General features: G+C 41.2%; 1 protein-coding gene across 4 annotated transcripts in view; it reads left to right on the forward strand.

Moving 5' to 3' along the window:
* The window catches only part of LOC129489856 (zinc finger protein 680), a 77,987-nt gene that overhangs the window by 49,308 nt on the left and 9,377 nt on the right, over positions 1 to 19,302 (forward strand). The window lies entirely within an intron of this gene.

A 19,302-nucleotide genomic window follows, 5' to 3' on the forward strand; every position in this document is an offset into this window, starting at 1 on the left:
TTTATAATTCTGTTTATTGGTGTATCACATTTATTGACTTGTGTATGTTAAATCATCCCTGCATCCCTGATACAAAACCCACTTGATCATAGTGGATTACCTTTTTGATATGTTGTTGGATTCAGTTAGCTAGTATTTTTTTTTTTTTATTGATTTTTTTTGTATACAAAAACAATAAACATTTTCTAAAAATACATACAAACAAAAAGATGCGTATCAAACATATTAGGAAGGTTGCACATGGGAAGTCGGGGAATAGAAATGGGGGTGGGAGTTAAAATAAATGAGAGAGGGACTTTATATGGATCAGTGATAATAACTCAATCCTCTATTTGACAAAGAAGAGGGAGAAGGAAGAGGAAGAAAAAGAAAGTGGGATAAAGGATCAGAAAGGGAGGAAAATAGAAAAAATTAGAGTATGACTCCAGGGTAGACCTGTTTTGTTGTCATTGAGTTGGTTGGTTGGTTTGTCTGTTGTATTCTTCGTGTTTCGCCAAGTTGGCCAGACTGGTCTCGAACTCCTAGCCCGAAGTGATCAACCCGCCTCGCCCCCCAGAGTGCCGGGACCACAGGCGTGAGCCACCACGTCCAGCCCCCACATTGCTTCTGGCCTCCATGGTAGACCTCCCAGACGGAGCGGCCAGGCAGAGGAGCTCCTCACTACTACCCAGACACGGGGCGGCCAGGCAGAGGGGCTCCTCACTTCCCAGACGGGGCGGCCAGGCAGAGACGCTCCTCACTTCTTCCCAGACGATAGGTGGCCGGGCAGAGGCGCTCCCCACTTCCCAGACGATGGGTGGCCGGGCAGAGGCGCTCCTCACTTCCCAGACGATGGGCGGCTGGGCAGAGGCGCACCTCACCTCCCAGACGATGGGTGGCCGGGCAGAGGCACTCCTCACTTCCCAGATGGGGCAGCCGGGCAGAGGCGCTCCTCACTTTCCAGACAATGGGTGGCCAGGCAGAGGCGCTCCTCACCTCCCAGACGATGGGTGGCCGGGCAGAGGCGCTCCTCACCTCCCAGACGATGGGTGGCCGGGCAGAGGCGCTCCTCACCTCCCAGACGGGGCGGCCGGGCAGAGGCGCTCCTCACTTCTTCCCGGACGGGGCGGCCGGGCAGAGGCGCTCCTCACTTCTTCCCAGACGGGGCGGCCGGGCAGAGGCGCTCCTCACTTCTTCCCGGACGGGGCGGCCGGGCAGAGGCGCTCCTCACTTCCCAGACGGTGGGTGGCCGGGCAGAGGCGCTCCTCACTTCCCAGACAATGGGTGGCCGGGCAGAGGCGCTCCTCACTTCTTCCCGGATGGGGCGGCCGGGCAGAGGCGCTCCTCACCTCTACCCGGATGGGGCGCCCGGGCAGAGGCGCTCCTCATTTCTTCCCGGACGGGGAGGCCGGGCAGAGGCGCTCCTCACTTCCCAGACGGGGCGGCCGGGCAGAGGCGCTCCTCACTTCTTCCCGGACGGGGCGGCCGGGCAGAGGGGCTCCTCACTTCTTCCCGGACGGGGCGGCCGGGCAGAGGCGCTCCTCACTTCCTCCCGGATGGGGGGGCCGGGCAGAGGCGCTCCTCACTTCCTCCCAGACGGGGCGGCCGGGCAGAGGCGCTCCTCACCTCCCAGACGATGGGAGGCCGGGCAGAGGCGCTCCTCACTTCCCAGACGATGGGTGGCCTTGCAGAGGTGCTCCTCACTTCCCAGACGGGGTGGCCGGGCAGAGGCACTCCTCACTTCCCAGATGATGGGTGGCCGGGCAGAGGCGCTCCTCACTTCCCAGACAGGGTGGCCGGGCAGAGGCACTCCTCACTTCCCAGACGGTGGGTGGCCGGGCAGAGGCGCTCCTCACTTCCCAGACGGTGGGTGGCCAGGCAGAGGTGCTCCTCACTTCCCAGACGGTGGGTGGCCGGGCAGAGGCGCTCCTCACTTCCCAGACGGGGCGGCCGGGCAGAGGCCCTCCTCACTTCCCAGACGGTGGGTGGCCGGGCAGAGGCACTCCTCACTTCCCAGACGATGGGTGGCCGGGCAGAAGCGCTCCTCACTTCTTCCCGGATGGGGCGGCCGGGCAGAGGCGCTCCTCACTTCTTCCCGGATGGGGCGCCCGGGCAGAGGCGCTCCTCACTTCTTCCCGGACGGGGCGGCCGGGCAGAGGCGCTCCTCACTTCCCAGACGGGGCGGCCGGGCAGAGGCGCTCCTCACTTCTTCCCGGACGGGGCGGCCGGGCAGAGGCGCTCCTCACTTCTTCCTGGACGGGGCGGCCGGGCAGAGGCGCTCCTCACTTCTTCCCGGACGGGGCGGCCGGGCAGAGGCGCTCCTCACTTCTTCCCGGACGGGGCGGCCGGGCAGAGGCGCTCCTCACTTCCTCCCGGATGGGGCGCCCGGGCAGAGGCGCTCCTCATTTCTTCCCGGACGGGGCGGCCGGGCAGAGGCGCTCCTCACTTCCCAGACGGGGCGGCCGGGCAGAGGCGCTCCTCACTTCTTCCCGGACGGGGCGGCCGGGCAGAGGCGCTCCTCACTTCTTCCCGGACGGGGCGGCCGGGCAGAGGCGCTCCTCACTTCCCAGACGATGGGTGGCCAGGCAGAGGCGCTCCTCACTTCCCAGACAGGGTGGCCGGGCAGAGGCGCTCCTCACTTCCCAGACGGGTGGCCGGGCAGAGGCGCTCCTCACTTCCCAGACGGTGGGTGGCCGGGCAGAGGCGCTCCTCACTTCCCAGACGGTGGGTGGCCGGGCAGAGGCGCTCCTCACTTCCCAGACGGTGGGTGGCCGGGCAGAGGCGCTCCTCACTTCCCAGACGGTGGGTGGCCGGGCAGAGGCGCTCCTCACTTCCCAGATGGGGCGGTCGGGCAGAGGCGCTCCTCACTTCCCATACGGGGCGGCCAGGCAGAGGTCCTCCTCACCTCCCAGCTGGGGCGGCCGGGCAGAGGCGCTCCCCACCTTCCAGATGTGGCGGTGGCCGGGCAGGGGCTGCAATCCCAGCACCCTGGCAGGCCAAGTCTGGCGGCGGGGGGGTAGAGGCTGCCGCGAGGCCAGACCACGCCACCGCACTCCAGCCCGAGCAACACCGAGCACTGGGTGAGCGAGACTCCGTCTGTAGTCCCAGTACCTCGGGAGGCTGAGGCGGGCAGAGCACTCGGCGTCAGGAGCTGGCGACCAGCGTGGCCAAGATGGCGAACGCGTGCCTGCATCCAAAGGAGAAAAGGCAGGCAGCGGTGGCGCGCGCCGGCAGTCCCAGGCAGTGTGCGGCGCGGGCAGCAGCAAGCCGAGTAATTGTAGCCTGCGCCAGAGAGAGAAAGAAAGGAAGGAAGGAAGGAAGGAAGGAAGGAAGGAAGGAAGGAAGGCAGGCTATTATTTTTTTAAAGGATTTTAGCTTCTGTGTTCATTAGGGATATCAGTCTGTAGTCTTTTTTGGCTATGTCCTTTTCTGGTTTTGGTATTAGGGTGATGCTGGCTTCATACAATGAATTATGGAGGGTTCCCTCTTGCTCTGTCTTGTGGAATAATGTCAGTAGGATTGGTACCAATTTACCTTTTAATGTCGGGTAGAATTTTGCTGTGAATCTGTCTGGTCTTGGACTTCTTTTGTTGTTAATTTTTAAAATTACGATTTTAATCTCACTGCTTATTATTGGTCTGTTCAGGGTTTCTGATTTTTCCCAATTTAAGCCAGGAGGGTTGTACATTTGCAGGAATTAATTCATCTCTAGATTTTTGTGTTTATGTGTGTAAAGGTGTTCATAGTAGCCTTGAATGATCTTTTGTATTTCTGTGATGTCAGTTGTAATATTTCCTGTTTTGTTTCTAATTAAGCTTAATTGGATATTCTCCCTTTTTTTTCTTAATCTTGCTAATGGTCCATCAATTTTATTTATCCTTTAAAAAACCAGGTTTATGTTTCATTTATCTTTTTTTTCTTTTTAATCTTACTTAGTTCTGCACCGATCTTGGTTGTTTCCTTTCTTCTGCTGGGTTTGGGTTTGGTTTGTTTTTGTTTCTCTAGTTCCTTGAGGTGTGACCTTAGATAGTATATTGTGCTCTTTCAGACTTTTCGATGTGGACATTTAAAGCTATGGACTTTCCTCTTAGCACAGCCTTTGCTGTATCTCAGAGGTTTTGATAGGTTTTGTCACTATATCATTCCATTAAAATTTTTAAATATTTTTTTGTCTTGTTTTTATTGTTGACCCAATGATCATTCAGAAGCAGTTTATTTAATTTCCATGTATTTGAATGGTTTTAAAGGTTTTTGTTGTTAACTTTCAGTTTTATTCCACTGTGGTCAGAGAAAGTACTTGATATCATTTCAATTTTCTTAAATTTATTGAGACTTGTTTTGTGGCCTATCATATGTTCTGTCTTGGAGAAAGTTTCGTGTCCTGATTAATAAAATGCATAGTTTGTGGTTTTTGGCTAGAATGTTCTGTAAATAGCTGTTAAGCCCATTTGTTCCAGGGTGTAGTTTAAATCCATTTTTCTTTATTGACTTCCTATCTTGATGACCTGTCTAGTACTGTCAGTGGAGTATTGAAGTCCCCCACTATTATTATGTTTCTGTCTATTTAATTTCTTAGGTCTAATAGTTATTGTTTTATAAATTTGGGAGCTTATAAAGCCCCATTTTCCACTTTTACAGTTTGGGCACTCAGAATATTTGGGCTGTCTCCCAGGTCCTACAGGAGCAATTTGCTTCCTTTAAAGGGACTGTGAATTATCCTGCCTTTCCTGGTATATTCCTAGAGTAGTTCTGTATAGTTTTAGCCATGCAACAAGATTTAACAGGTTTTCTTTTGTTTGAGATAAGAGTTTTTTGTTTTATTTTTATGAAAGTTAAAAAGTACGAACACAAAAGTGAGGTTGGAGTGAAAGTTTAATAAGCAAAAGAAGAAAGCTTTTTGCTATCAGAGAGGGGTTTCTGAATAGGATTTCCCCCTATAAGGCTGGGGTTCAGGGTTATTATGGACTAGGAATAAAAAGAAATGTGCTTAGTTTGTGGGCTGTTTTGGAGATCTTGTGACTTAGCTTGGCCTGGGACTAATTAGAAAGCTTGGGCTGAGATCTTGGCCCATGACCAATTAGAAGCTGAAATGATGATATATAGATGCTGCTTAGCTTGGCCCAGGACCTATTAGAAGCTGAAGTGAAAGCTTGGCCTGGGACTTTGGCCCGGGACCATTTAGGATCTGAAGTGATGATTTATAGGAGCCGCTGTATAGTTTAAATAAAGGTGAGTGCCTACTGGAGCCCACTGTGTTTATGCCCACAAAAGGAGAAGAAACTTTTTGTGGAGCCCTCTGATTATATAAAGGATAAAGGCGTTTTATACCAGGCCTTGTTTTTTATTTGAGTGAGCTAGAGGTTTGTGCAAATTTTATTTAAATGGGCTGGAGGTTTTTCTATTTGTGCAGCTATGGGCACGTTTTTAGGCACAATACTTTGTGCCAGTTTTTTTATTGGTGCCTGCAGCTTGAATTTTTTTTTCCAGGCTGCATTTTACATTATGTGGGGTTGAGGCAATGACTTATGGGCTGGGGACTTTTCAGGGACCTTTCTGTTGCTATTTACCTAAGGCAAGCAAACTTCTTTCAGTCTCCATTCAGGAGTGGAAACCCTAACTATTTTTATAGAGATTAGGCATTGGATTTTTTTGGGCTACTTTTTGCTTGAAAGGGGCATTGTGTAGGGAACAGTAGCTAGGATTTTTTTGGGGGGGTGCTAGTTTAAGGGTTTTTGGAAGAGGCGCACATTTATGTGTGTGTGTTTGTGTGTTGCACTGATGCAAACAACTATATTGTTGTAAGTCAAGAATAATTTAACTAGTTTTTAGATTTTAGAGGAACTAGGCTGAGAGAAACAAATGCATTTAAAATTTTATTTACAGGAGTATACCTTCCTTGTTAAAAGGTTTTAAGAAATTCTTACTTTGAAAAGCAAAATAAAGATTAGCAATTTGTGTGTGTGTGTGTGTGTGTGTGAGAGAGAGAGACACAGTTTTGCTCTTGTTGCCCAGGCTGGAGTGCAATGGTGTGATCTTGGCTCACTGCAACCTCTGCCTCCTGGGTTCAAGCGATTCTCCTGCCTCAACCTCCCAAGTAGCTGGGATTACAGGCACGCACCACCATGCCCGGCTAATTTTGTATTTTTAGTAGAAACTGGGTTTCTCCATGTTGGTCAGGCTGGTCTTGAATTCCTGACCTCAAGTGATCCACCTGCCATGGCCTCCCAAAATGCTGGGATTGTAGGCATGAGCCACCACGCCCAGCCAAGATTACCAATGGTTTAAGCAAAAGTTAAAAACATTGCTTTTGTTTTTTATTAGTTTAGCTTATTTTGTTAACTTTTGTTTTGCTTGATATTTATAAATATTACGAGTTTTTATTGAGCTTCATTTATGAGTTATTATGAGTTTTATTTTATTGATATTTATGAGTTTCTATTATGAATTTTATTATTATAGAATTTTTTTATTATGAGCTATTTATGAGTTTTGTTTTGTTATGAGAAACCTGCATTGGAGAGCATTTGTTAAAGTTTTACAGCTAATTGTAAACCATTTTTTGAAGAAAATTAAAGTAAGATAACAATTAGCGTGGTTACAGTTAGAAGCACAATTGACAAAGAAATTTGGTTATTTTTGTGGCTTATAATAACATAATTGTGATTGATGGTGCACATTTAGACATTAGAATCTTAGATATTTTATATGATTTTGGAACATATGTTAATGATATTTACTAAAATATAACCTGAGGAAGATTAGATATTAATTTGGCAATTTTATGTACCTAAACTTGTTAAATAATTTTGTTAACCTCTGTTTTGGATGCCCGAGGAGCCCCTTGCAGCACTCAAGAGCTAGACATTAGAAAAGACAACTTTGAAACTGAAATTTGATTTTGTGAAGTTTGTTGAAGATGTTGGAGGTTTAAAACACTTGATATTCTGAAATAAAATTTTAAATTACCGTAAGTTATTTGTTTTGCTAAAATGATGACTTAAAATTTGAAAAAGCAAAACCTTTTACTAGCTCTTATTATTACATAAAAATTTTGATTGGCCAGTTGTGGTGGCTCACGCCTGTAATCCCAGCACTTTGGGAGGCCTAGGAGGGTGGATCATGAGGTCAGGAGATCAAGACCATCCTGGCCAACATGGTGAAATCCCATCTCTACTAAAAATAAAAAAATTAGCTGGGTGTGGTGGCAGGCACCTGTAGTCCCAGCTACTCAGGAGGCTGAGGCAGGAGAATAGCTTGAACCCAGGAGGTGGAGGTTGCAGTGAGCTGAGATCACGCCACTGCACTCCAGCCTGGGTGACAGAGTGAGAATCTATCTTAAAAAAAAAAATTTTTTTTTTGATTAAAAGAAAGAAAGCTAAATTTTACTTTTGCATACTGTTAATGTGAACCCCAATTTTAATGAAATCTTATAAACAATTGTCTTCAATTTTAACTAATTAGACCATGAGGTGAGAGTTTTATAAACCTTTTATAACCCTTTACAAATTTTGCTAAAGAGTAGATTAGTGCTTTAATAAAACCTTCTGTTTGTATTTTAGTGGTTAATTTGAAAAACTGTATAATATCCTTTTGAATTTTAGTTGATATGTTTACATACAGAATTTTTTTGCAAGATTAATTTTCACAATTCTTTTTTTTACAATTTGCTTAAAGCTTTTGCTTTAAGACTTTATTTTTAGGCAAAACATACTTTTAAAAAAGATTTTACTAAAAACACATTTTACTGCTTTTGCATACCTTGCATGTAAATTTATTTTTAGTAGTTTTAATTATATGTTATAATGATAACTTTCAGCAATTTTTAACTTGAATGTAAAACCTGGTAAATTGTTTTAATTATGTGCTAGGTGCAGATGAATTTTGACTTTTTTTAGCATAGTTAGGGGCACATACGCTTTTTGGCCTTACTCATTGTGAAGCAGGCAAATAGAACAGTTTTTAAAGCCCAAAGGAGCAGTTTACAACCTTAAAACATTTAGCAAATTTAATATTTGGCCAGAATAATTTTGATGACCTATTTACATTTTGAAGACATTTATACTTTATTAATAATTTTTAAGGCTGATTTTATTTTTTAAAGATTAAAGTTACATAAACTGAAAGATACCACAGCCTTTATTTAAAAAAAATTGATTTAAGCACTTATTTTTAATTAGAGCTTTTTAAAATAGACATTACACACACAACACATGTATAACCACACAGAAAAAAAAAGATTTAGTAGTTACAAGATTTTTTATTTGCCAGTTTTTAACTGGATTATTGGCCTCTGGGTAAAGCCCTTTAAGAACAAGGCTAGAAATACAGTTTTTATTTACAGGGCTAGGAATACAGTTGTTAGGGATTTTATGAGAAAAAATTTTTTTAAATGAGATTTGTAGTGTTCTTGTTTTTAAGAAGTTTTAGGCCACCAGAAATTATTTTAGGGCCTTTTATGAATGGACCAAGAATGGCAAGGCACAATGGAGAAAAGTCATTTAGTTGACTGAGAAGAAATTTTTGTTTGTTTGTTTGAGACGGAGTTTTGCTCTTGTTGCCCGGCCTGGAGTGCAATAGTGCGATCTCGGCTCACTGCAACCTCTGCCTCCCAGGTTCAAACGATTTTCCTGCCTCAGCCTCCCGAGTAACTGGGACTACAGGTGCACGCCACCACGCCCAGCTAATTTTTGTATTTTTTTTAGTAGAGAAGGGGTTTCACCATCTTGGCCAGGATGTTCTCGATCCTTGACCTTGTGATCTGCCTGCCTTGGCCTCCCAAAGTGCTGGGATTACAGGCATGAGCCACCGTGCCCAGCCCCTTAAGAAACTTTTTTAAGAAAAGATTTATGAAGAGAAAAACATGAAACCTTTTAAAATATATTTATAGCTTGGATAGTTATTTTTAATAGTGCTTTTTTTTTTGGAGACCAAGTCTTGCTCTTGTCTTCCGGGCTGAAGTGCAATGGTGCGATCTTGGCTCACTGCAACCTCCGCCTCCTGGGGTCAAGTGATTCTCCTGCCTCAGCCTCCCGAGTAGCTGGGATTACAGGTGCCCACCACCACACCCAGCTAATTTTTGTATTTTTAGTATAGATGGGGTTTCACCATGTTGCCAGGCTGGTCTCAAACTACTGACCTCAGGTGATCCGCCCACTTTGGCCTCCCAAAGTGCTGGGATTACAGGCGTGAGCCACTGTGCCTAGCCAATAATGCTTTTTAAGAATTTTTTTTTTTATTAATTAAAACTTCACAGAGAATATAAACAGTAATTTTACCATTTTTTTCCTAGTTTGTACCACTACCTGTTTACAATTGTGTTTAGGTTTTTTTAGAGGATTTTTTTGAAGAAAGTGTCTGGGTTTAGGCAAGGGCAAGGTTTTTTTGTTTGTTTGTTTGTTTTACTAAAGATTTTTTTTAGCAGCAAAGCTTGATATTTGAGGCAGTGATGGCCAGAGACTATTTTTAGAGGACAACAGTTTTGCAGTACTGTGTGAGGTGTAAACAGTTAAGTTATTTTCCATGGTTAGCCCACTTGCTGTTGAGTCAGACCTTGAGCCTTAGCCAAAACTTTTAGGGCTATTTCCTTTTTTCTTTTGATACATAGAAATTAAATACCTGAGGGCATCAGCCCTCAGTCTTCCCATGGAGACTGTGCTTTAGCTGGTTAAAAGTTTTTGTGTTTTAGGTTTTATTTTATTTTATTTTTTTGAAACGGTGTCTTGCTCTGTCGCCCAGGCTAGAGTGCAGTGGCACAATCTTGGCTCACTACAACCTCTGCCTCGTGTGTTTCAGCAATTCTCCTGCCTTAGCCTCCTGAGTAGCTGGGATTACAGGTGCCTGCCACAGTGCCTAGGTAATTTTTGTATGTTTAGTAGAGACGGGGTTTCACTGTCTTGACCAGGCTGGTCTCGAACTCCTGACCTCGTGATCCACCCGCCTCGGCCTCCCAGAGTGCTGGGATTACAGGCATGAGCCACCGTGCCTGGCCTGTGTTTTAGGTTTTTAAGTTAGGAAGTGAGTTTTAGCTGCTTACATTTTTTTGTTTGTTTTTTTTTTATGAGGTGATACAAAGGATGAGCTATTTTACCATACCTAGGTATTTATAATTTACAAAAACCTGTCATGCCTTAAAATTCTTTTAGCTCTTCGAGGGTTTTGGGAAAGAGGAAAGAAGGAAGTAGGCTTATTTATGTATTTATTTATTTTGATTCATGCTTTAGTTTTCGTTTTTTGTTTTTTTTTCTTTGAGATGGAGTCTCTCTCTGTTGCCTAGGCTGGAGTGCAGTCGCGTGATCTTGGCTCACCACAACCTCCGCCTCCCAGGTTCAAGTGATTCTCCTGCCTCAGCCTCCCGAGTAGCTGGGACTACAGGCGCACACCACCACGCGAGGATAATTTTTGTATTTTTAGTAGAGACAGGGTTTGACTATGTTGGTCAGGCTAGTCTCGAACTCCTGACCTTGTGATCTGCCCGCCTCAGCCTCCCAAAGTGCTGGGATTATAGGCGTGAGCCACCGTGCCAGTCTGCTTTAGTTTTTTTTTTGACAAGACTAGACTTAAGTACCTTACTGAAGTTTGAGCTGAGCTTTAGATTTGGATATTTTATATTTTTTACCTGCTAGAAAATTAAAAAGAAACTTAGTGCCTTTTTGAAAGACCCCCTCAGTTGGGGCACAGAGGAGAGTGTTATTTACATACTGCAAAGTTTTAAATTGAGGCTGAGCAAAATTACATTTTTGGAAACAGCCTGTTTTTGCAACTTTTTTTTTTTTTAATATTAGGGGCTGCCTGAATAATAAACCTGTTTTTTTATTGAGTTGGGATACAGGTAGGTGTTTTTACTGAAGCTTTTTTAAGGCTATTTAAAAAAGTGGCAGGTGGGGGTGCGTTACTTGGTTTTTGATTTAGCAAGGACAGTTTAGAGTTACTAAAAGATTTGGTTTTGTTTTTTTGCAAGCTTTTTAAAATGCACATGAGAAAGTGTGTGTGTTTTTTTTTTAATTATGTATTTATGGGATTACCAAGACTTTAATTAGGTTTTTAAGGGTCATTGTTCTATTTTAATTGGGAATGGGGATCTTGTTCTACCCTTTTTTCCTTGGAGCTTTTTTGTTGTTGTTTTTTGACTGGTTAGGCCTCCAATTTGTAAGATGGCGATGCCCTTATGCAAGAGAGTATGTCTTTTTTTTTTTTTTTTTTTTTTTTTTTTTTTTTTTTTTAGAGTTTTATGGTTAAAGGAGCTTTAGTAATTTAGAATACACTTGAGGGGAGTATAGACTGCAGATGGTCTGTTGCCCATCTAGAACGAGAGGGAGAAACAAAGCTTTCCTTAGTTCCTTTTCTCCCTTTTGTGTGACCCAGGGTGGAGAGCAAGAGAGAAAGGGCATCCTCTTTCTCCTCCCCTCTCTCCTTTGGGTTCAGGCTACCATTATAGGTGCTGCAACATGGATACAAGTGTGACCTTTACCCATGTTCCTGGAGAAGCTACTCGGCAGGATTTAGTTACACTTACCTGCTTAAAATTCTAGGCTTTTGCCCTGCTGGATTTCTAGACCCACTCAGCCCAAAAGACTCCCAGGGTACCCCAGATGTTGGAAGAAAGTATGTAGTAGTTGGATTTGGGCAAGACTTTTTAATGAAGGGAATGTTTTAATACTAGTTTTGGCTTTCTTTGTTATGGCCCCAGTGAAGAATTAAAAAATCACAAAGTAAGACTGATTAACTTTTATACATAAAATTTCTGTCTTGTTTGAATGCCAATGTAATTGAATGCAGAACAGATGCCTTAAAAGTGTGAAAATTGAATGGCTGCCCTTTCTTTGATGGGGACAGTATTGAAGCTAAGATTTATCTTATTAGGATGGCTTCCTCCTGGCTGTTGAAAGTGGAGTTTTTCTGTTTACACATAGGACGTGGGGCCTGATAGAGAGACATAAAAGGGAAAAGAATGGAAGATGAGAGGTTTTGGGCAAAGGGCTGACAAGGCTCCCCATGGAGAAAAATTCTATTCCATTATGTGGCACTGCAGGATTAGAAGTGTTAGGTAAAAACTGACTCCAAATTCTTTTTAGGCAAAAGTTAGGTTTGGGGTTGGATAGGCTATTATTATAGAATGCCCCCCAGCATAAGAAAATAAACTGTTTAAACTCATTGGACAATGTTGAACTTTTACATGGAGGGAAGAAACAAATGGAGAGGGGGAGGGTATTTACATGAGGTGACATTCCCCTATACAGTGCCATAAATGTCTATTATTGGGGACAAAAAGCCCTTACTAGAAAATTTAGACTGAAATTCCGAAGTCCTCCTGTCTCAAGGAATCACAAAAACGGCAATTTTTTAAAGTTACATTCCTAAGACACTAACTCTACCCAGCAAGATTATATCTTTAGGTTGCAGAAACATCCACAACATTGTATACAAAGAAGGGATAGGAGACATAATAGCCACCATAGAAAAGGAAAATGCAATAGGAAAAGACTGGAAGTCCTTGTGCTGACACCCTGACAGGCTATTGGGGACTAGAGTTAGTCCAAGGGCCTTTAAGATAACACTGAGGTATAGCCCCAGCCAGAAATTTTTAGTTGCCCTAGGACCCCTTTTAATTCCATGTGATGGCTTAGGTCCTCTGTGAAAAGTAGCTAGACTGGAATAGACAAGAGGTTCTAAAAATGAAAGTAAAGGGTTAAAGTTAAACCACATTGTAAGTGACTGATTAGTAATTCCAGTCTGTTTCATTTTTAGTCATGTAGCGAGTATACAGGAAATTTACTAGCTCTCAATTTTTTTCTGTTAGATTATGATTAGTGTTAAGCCTGAAAGCAAGCTGGCCACATCAGTAGTTTGTAACCCATGTTAATTCTAATCAGTCAATCTGGGGCTATAATAGTAGTTAAATGTTTTTAATACTATCCTTGGCACATTCACATACAGCATAAATATAAATATTATGGTAGCATTTCTCATTGAGTACTGTTCTTTAGCACTCCAGTAAATTTAAATGTAGTTTAAAAATATATATTCATGCTTGAACCCAGGAGGCGGAGGTTGCAGTGAGCTGAGATTGCACGACTGCACTCCAGCCTGGGCAACAGAGCAAGATTCTGTCTCAAAAAAAAAAAAAAAAAAGTATGTGTGTGTATATATGTATGTGTATATATATATACACACACATACTTTTTTAAATATATATATTCAAATAACTTGTTTCTCTAACAAGTAAAGGAAATAATTTACTTAGACATTTAGAGAGAATTTTACTCAAAACAGTGGCTTTAGAGCCTTTTAAAGGATTTTATTATTTTGAACATTAAAAATCAAGAAAATTTATTCTTGAGTGTTGGGTTCATACTATTCATAACATTAAAAGTTTACTAACCCACATCACTAAATGAGCAAACCATTTGAAATAAAAAAATATAGATATAGATATAGATACATGTGTGTGTGTTTCCTGGAATTTTAAGATGAAAAAACACTTTTTTCTCTGGCCCAAATTCTTAAAGTTTATTTCTCTCTTTTTTCTAAGAAAAATATTAATAGTATTTTTAAATGGCAAATCAGAGTTGTATACATTTATGGGGTACAGTGTGATGTTTTAATATATGTATATAATATGGATGGCTCATGCCTGTAATCCCAGCTACTCAGGAGGCTGAGGCAGGAGAATCACATGAACCTGAGAGATGGAGGTTGCGGTGAGCCCGGATCGTGCCATTGCACTCCAGCCTAGGTGACAAGAGCGAAACTCAGTCTCAAAAAAAAAAAAAAGAATAATTAAGTTGAGTTGAATAACATATGTATCAACTCGCTTACCTATCCTTTGTGGTGAGACATTTGAAATTTACTCTTAGTTATTTTGAAATACACAATATATTGTTGTTTACTATAGTCACCCTGCTGTGCAATAGATCTCAAAACCTATTTACCCTATTTGAAACTTTGTACCCTTTGATGAACAACTCTCTATTTCCTTCCAACTACCCCCAGCCTCTGGTAACCATTATTCCACTTTCTACTTTTTTGAGTTAAACTTTATTAAATTCTACATATAAACGAGATTACACACTGTTTGTCTTTCTGTGTCTGGCTTATTTCATCTAGCACAGTGTCTTCTAAATTTATCTATCTTGTTTCAAATAATGGGATTTACCCTTTCTTGACGCTGAATAGTATTTCATTGTTTATACCACATTTTTAAAAGAATTAATATAAATATATATTTGTCTATTGGTTGAAAAAGTCATGTCTTAGGGAAAAATATTTCTGTGTTAAAGCATGTATTAATGTAGTTCAGCATATAATTATCTTATTAAAATTACCTAATTTCTACTGAGTACTGACCAGAACACTATATATGTGTTAATAAATTTAATTCTCACAGTAACTTAATAACACGGGTATCATTATTACCCTCATTTTACCAGAGGAAGAAACAGAGCCACTGAGAGAAATGACTTGCTCACAATAGCAGAGCCAATATTAAACCACAGGCAACTTTGTCTGCACAGAGGTAACACTCTTGAGTACAACAATAAAAAACTTCAAACAGAAGATAATTATTTTAAACTCTCATTTTAAATAAAAAATTTTTAGAAATTGAATAATTGGATACATTTTCCTTGTTAGATCTGTGCATGAATGTATAAAATGGTATATTAAAGAGAAATAATTTAAGCCAGAAAAAAAATTAGTTAATATTTGTTGTGAATAAAATTGGAAAGTAATTAATTATTATTTGCAGGTATTATCTTTGTTTACTTAGATAACAAAAGAAACCAAAAGACTAGGCTGGGTGGGGTGGCTCACGCCTGTAATCCTAGCACTTTGGGAGGCCAAAGCGGATGGATCACAAGGTCAGGAGATCAAGACCATCCTGGCTAACACGGTGAAACCCCGTCTCTACTAAAAATACGAAAAATAGCTGGGCATGGTGGCGGGCACCTGTAGTCCAGCTACTCGGTAGGCTGAGGCAGGAGAATGGCATGAACCCAGGAGGCGGAGCTTGCAGTAGCCGAGATGGCACTGGCACCACTGCACTCAAGCCTGGGCAACAGAGCGAGACTCTGTCTCAAAAAAAAAAAAAAATCTAAAAGACTATTTTATTTTATTTTATTTTTTGAATATGAAAATGTTTTATTATAAAAAAAATCGCATCACAAAACATTTAGAAAGTAAGAGAAAAACCCTCTTGACCTAACTTTAGCACCTTAGTACACTGATATTATCATTTGCTCTTATTTTCTTCCAGTCTAAAAGACTATTTAAAAAGTCTATTCAGGTGGGTAGGCAAAATTCTAAGATGATCCTCAAGATTCCCAGTCTGTTTCACACCTGCTGTGTAACCCTTTCCTCTTGAGTGTAAAAAAACTGTAACTGTGGTGTGAAATTACTCATAAAATTAGGTCACTAATGTGTTGCTTTTGTGGCCATCAAAAGGGAGATTATCCTGATTGGGCTAAACTGAATCAGAGGTGCTTTTAAGAGAAAGGGACACATAATAGAAAAACACTTCAGCTGGCCTGAAAGTAAGTGATTTATTTCTAGGTGGGCCATGCTGTAAGCTGCTTATGGTGGCCACATGGCAGGAAATATATTTGTATATTGTCATCATTCCTGCCTCCCACATGGTGCTTCCAGTAGAGAGGACAGGAGGATCTCATGGCAGAGGGAAAAAAAAAAAAGGAGTCTAATTTATGCAAAAAGAAAAAAAAATCACCTCTCATCTGAGATAGCCTAAGATAAACAGAGGAGACAATGCTGATTACGTCAATCAGAGGAAGAAACAACCTGGATGAAAGGGCTCACTGGCACTATGGATTGACATTTAGAAAGCCGTAGTGAATGATCAGCTTCTGGAACATCAATAGCCTACCAACAAGGGAACTCATTGTAATTAAATCAGCATGTCTGCACCATTCTGGTAGCCCAGTTTTATACTACTTATTACAGAAATACCATGGAGACTAGTGTGTACCCTCCTAGAACTGAACTTATTATGAAAAAGCATACCTAATTATTTGTTTTTACAATTGAAATACCTTGAAGACATAATAAATTTATTAATAATTGACATCTAATTACAGAGGATTTTACTATACTGTAATACATTATTGAGCTTTAAACAATATGATTATGTCTAGAATGCATGGAGTTATATATGTAGTTTTTCTTAGTTTAACATGATAAAAGTAACAATTAGATGAAACATTTGAAGTAGTATAAAATTAATCAAAACCACATTTCTTCCATGGCTTGGCATAATTGCCGTGCTTTTTGAAATGGCCTGGTTACTAACACGGAGCAAAGACATGATTTTGGCTTTGCTTGATCATTATGTTCTTGACCTTTTAAAATCTAAAATTCTCGCTAAAGGATTTTCAAAGGGAGTATTATTTAGATGGCTCCCTCGGGTTTCCAAGGCAATACAAGAATTTTGATAGGCAGAAAAATGCATGCTACATAACACATTGCTCTTCTCTGATTTGCCTTAACACTGAAAGATTGAAGATTGCAAATCTAGTCTCTCAATTTAGAGTAAATTGACAAAAAACTTATTTTCCAGCCACACAAATAATTATATAAAACTAATGGATAAAAGATGCCATTAGCTGCCAAAAACTTGTATGACTAGATTGAGGAAGCATCTGGACATGCAAATAACAGCCAATTAAACTAAGACCCTAATAGGTGCATGTGGAAAGCATTTATGTGCAATGTGGTGCACTTCCTCTTGGCACCTTTTTCTGTGTCTTTGCAGAGATACCAGTTTTTTCTGAGTGACTCGGGGTGAATACTGGGCACTGAGAATGCTGTATTCAGAGTGATTACTGTGAACATGGTTAACGCATATCTTCCATATTATAAAAGAAGCATGAATCCTATTCTGCCTCACAAAGGCTTTTAGTAAAATATTGTTTATAGTACTCAATTTGGATTCATGGAAAATTTTCACATTCCAGATAAATCAGAAACAGTTAAACCAAATTCCATAAAACATACGAATGAGATAAAATCTTCATAGCTAAAAAATTGTATATTATCAATAAATTTAGGGAAAAATAGAAAACCAGTACTTCAAGCCAAATAACAGTGTTTGGCACGTGAATACCACCCAAACAAGTGCTCTTCATCATCATCGTTAAAATAGCGATAGCAGCACGTTCTTTCCTGGCACCAGCTAGCCTGTTTTCCACTGATATAAACGGAAGAAGGCATTGAAATAGTGAAAGAGGGTAATATAAATGGAATAATTATATAAAATGCAACTTTTAATAAAAAGCATTTGGTATTGCATAACTATAGATGAGACTTAGTATGAGGTCATAATAGTATTCTATTGACAGAATAACTTCACAATATTCTTATTTAAAATAATATTTTTCTGCTGTATATTTGCTATCTTTTGGCCAAATATTACCCAAGCTCAATAGAAATAAAAGTAATATTTTACCACAAGCACTTTATTATTGATGCATATACTTATTTTGTTTAAAATATGTTAGCTTTTTAAAGAAGATTTATGATTTTTTTTAGTGCGTTTTTATTGCTAGGAAGTGGCTGTCCTGCCAGGAAACTGCTATTCTCAGCTCTACCCACATTGACTAGTAGTGAGTGGAAGTGATGTGTGGGTAAGAAGCAAATATGTCTTCTTTGCATCTTGTTTTCATCCATTGGCTAAAGACAAAGGAGGATGCAGATAGAAAATGAAAGAAGATACAATCCCTGAAAGATTAAGTCTTCTTAAGCAGACAAAAGACTCACAGATGGCTGGGTGCAGTGGCTCACGCCTGTAATCCCAGCATTTTGCGAGGCAAGGTGGGTGGATCGCCTGAGGTCAGGAGTTCGAGACCAGCCTGACCAACATGGTGAAACCCCATCTCTACTAAAAATACAAAAATTAGCTGGGTGTGGTAGCGTGTGCCTATAATCCCAGCTACTCAGGAGGCTGAGGCAGGAGAATCGCTTGAACCCAGGAGGCAGAGGTTACAGTGAGCCAAGATCGTGCCGTTGCACTCCAGCCTGGGCGACAAGTGAAACTCCTCAAAAAAAAAAAAAAAAAAAAAAAGCCTTCCAGTTGATTTCTTAGGTAATAGCAGAATCTGTTTTCTCTGTAGCATAAGAATTCTTGATTTACCACCTTTAGAGGTACTGAACAAAACTGTATATGTGTGCTGAAATCTGGATTTATTTATAAGCTCATTAGAGACCGTCATGGCAACACATTATAGTTCATTATTTTCGTCTAAATTCTTGTTGAGCCGCATCCATCTATATATAATACTAAGTTGCTAACAGCTTCTTTATACTAAGCCACAACTCATTTTACCTGGTGGTTTCATTTGAAATGTATGAGCTGTATTATATAACATTCAAATAAGTAATAATTTAATTCAAAGACTATGGAAAGAAGAGTCGTACAGGCACACTGATAGTGAGTTGGAATCTGGCACCTGACACTGATTAACAGGTTGAGCAGATTCAACTAGACCTAGTGCCACTGCACTCCAGCCTGGGCGACAGAGCGAGACACCATCTCAAAAAAAAAAAAAAAAAAAAGCTCACAGACAATGGTGATGTGAGCAAAAAATATATTATTCTAAGCATCTGAAATTTTAGTGTACAACCTGCATTGCCTTAAAGGATATATTATTCGCTTTTGATTCTTCAGGATATGATTCAATCCTCTGGTGAATCAAAACTGAGAGGAGAATAACTTATTTGTTAGGGTAGGAAATTTAGGGAAGACACTGTTTTTTTCCTCCAAATTTCTGGTTTAATAAGGACTTGTTTATTTTGAGAAAAATAGGTCCCAAACATCAGGCTGTTAACAAAATAACCCACAGTATCAACCTTAAAAAGCAAATCTTAAGACTTTAACACTATTTTTCTAGAGGATGCATTTAACATGGCAACTCATTCACAAAAACACATTGTTATATTTGTGTTGAACTGCCCCACAAATCACACCTATATGGGGGTGTAACACACATACCTTTAACTCAGCTGCTTTTAGGAGCTACGCAACTAAATGAGATTGCTTTTGCAGTTAGGGAAACAACTACTGAAATTATGTATGAATGAAAGAAACTGTACTTTCTGCATAATGAGATAATTTTGGAGACAGTTGATAAAAACTGTACATCCAGCCAGGCACGGTGGCTCATGCCTGTAATCCAAGCACTTTGCAAGGCCGAGGCAGGTGGATCACGAGGTCAGAAGTTCAAGACCAGCCTGGCCAACGTGGTGAAACACCGTCTCTACTAAAAATACAAAAATAAAATTACCCAGGCGTGGTGGCACGCGCCTGCAATCCTAGCTACT

Source organism: Symphalangus syndactylus, chromosome 9, assembly GCF_028878055.3.
Source record: "Symphalangus syndactylus isolate Jambi chromosome 9, NHGRI_mSymSyn1-v2.1_pri, whole genome shotgun sequence".
In the NCBI taxonomy this organism is placed as follows: domain Eukaryota; kingdom Metazoa; phylum Chordata; class Mammalia; order Primates; family Hylobatidae; genus Symphalangus; species Symphalangus syndactylus.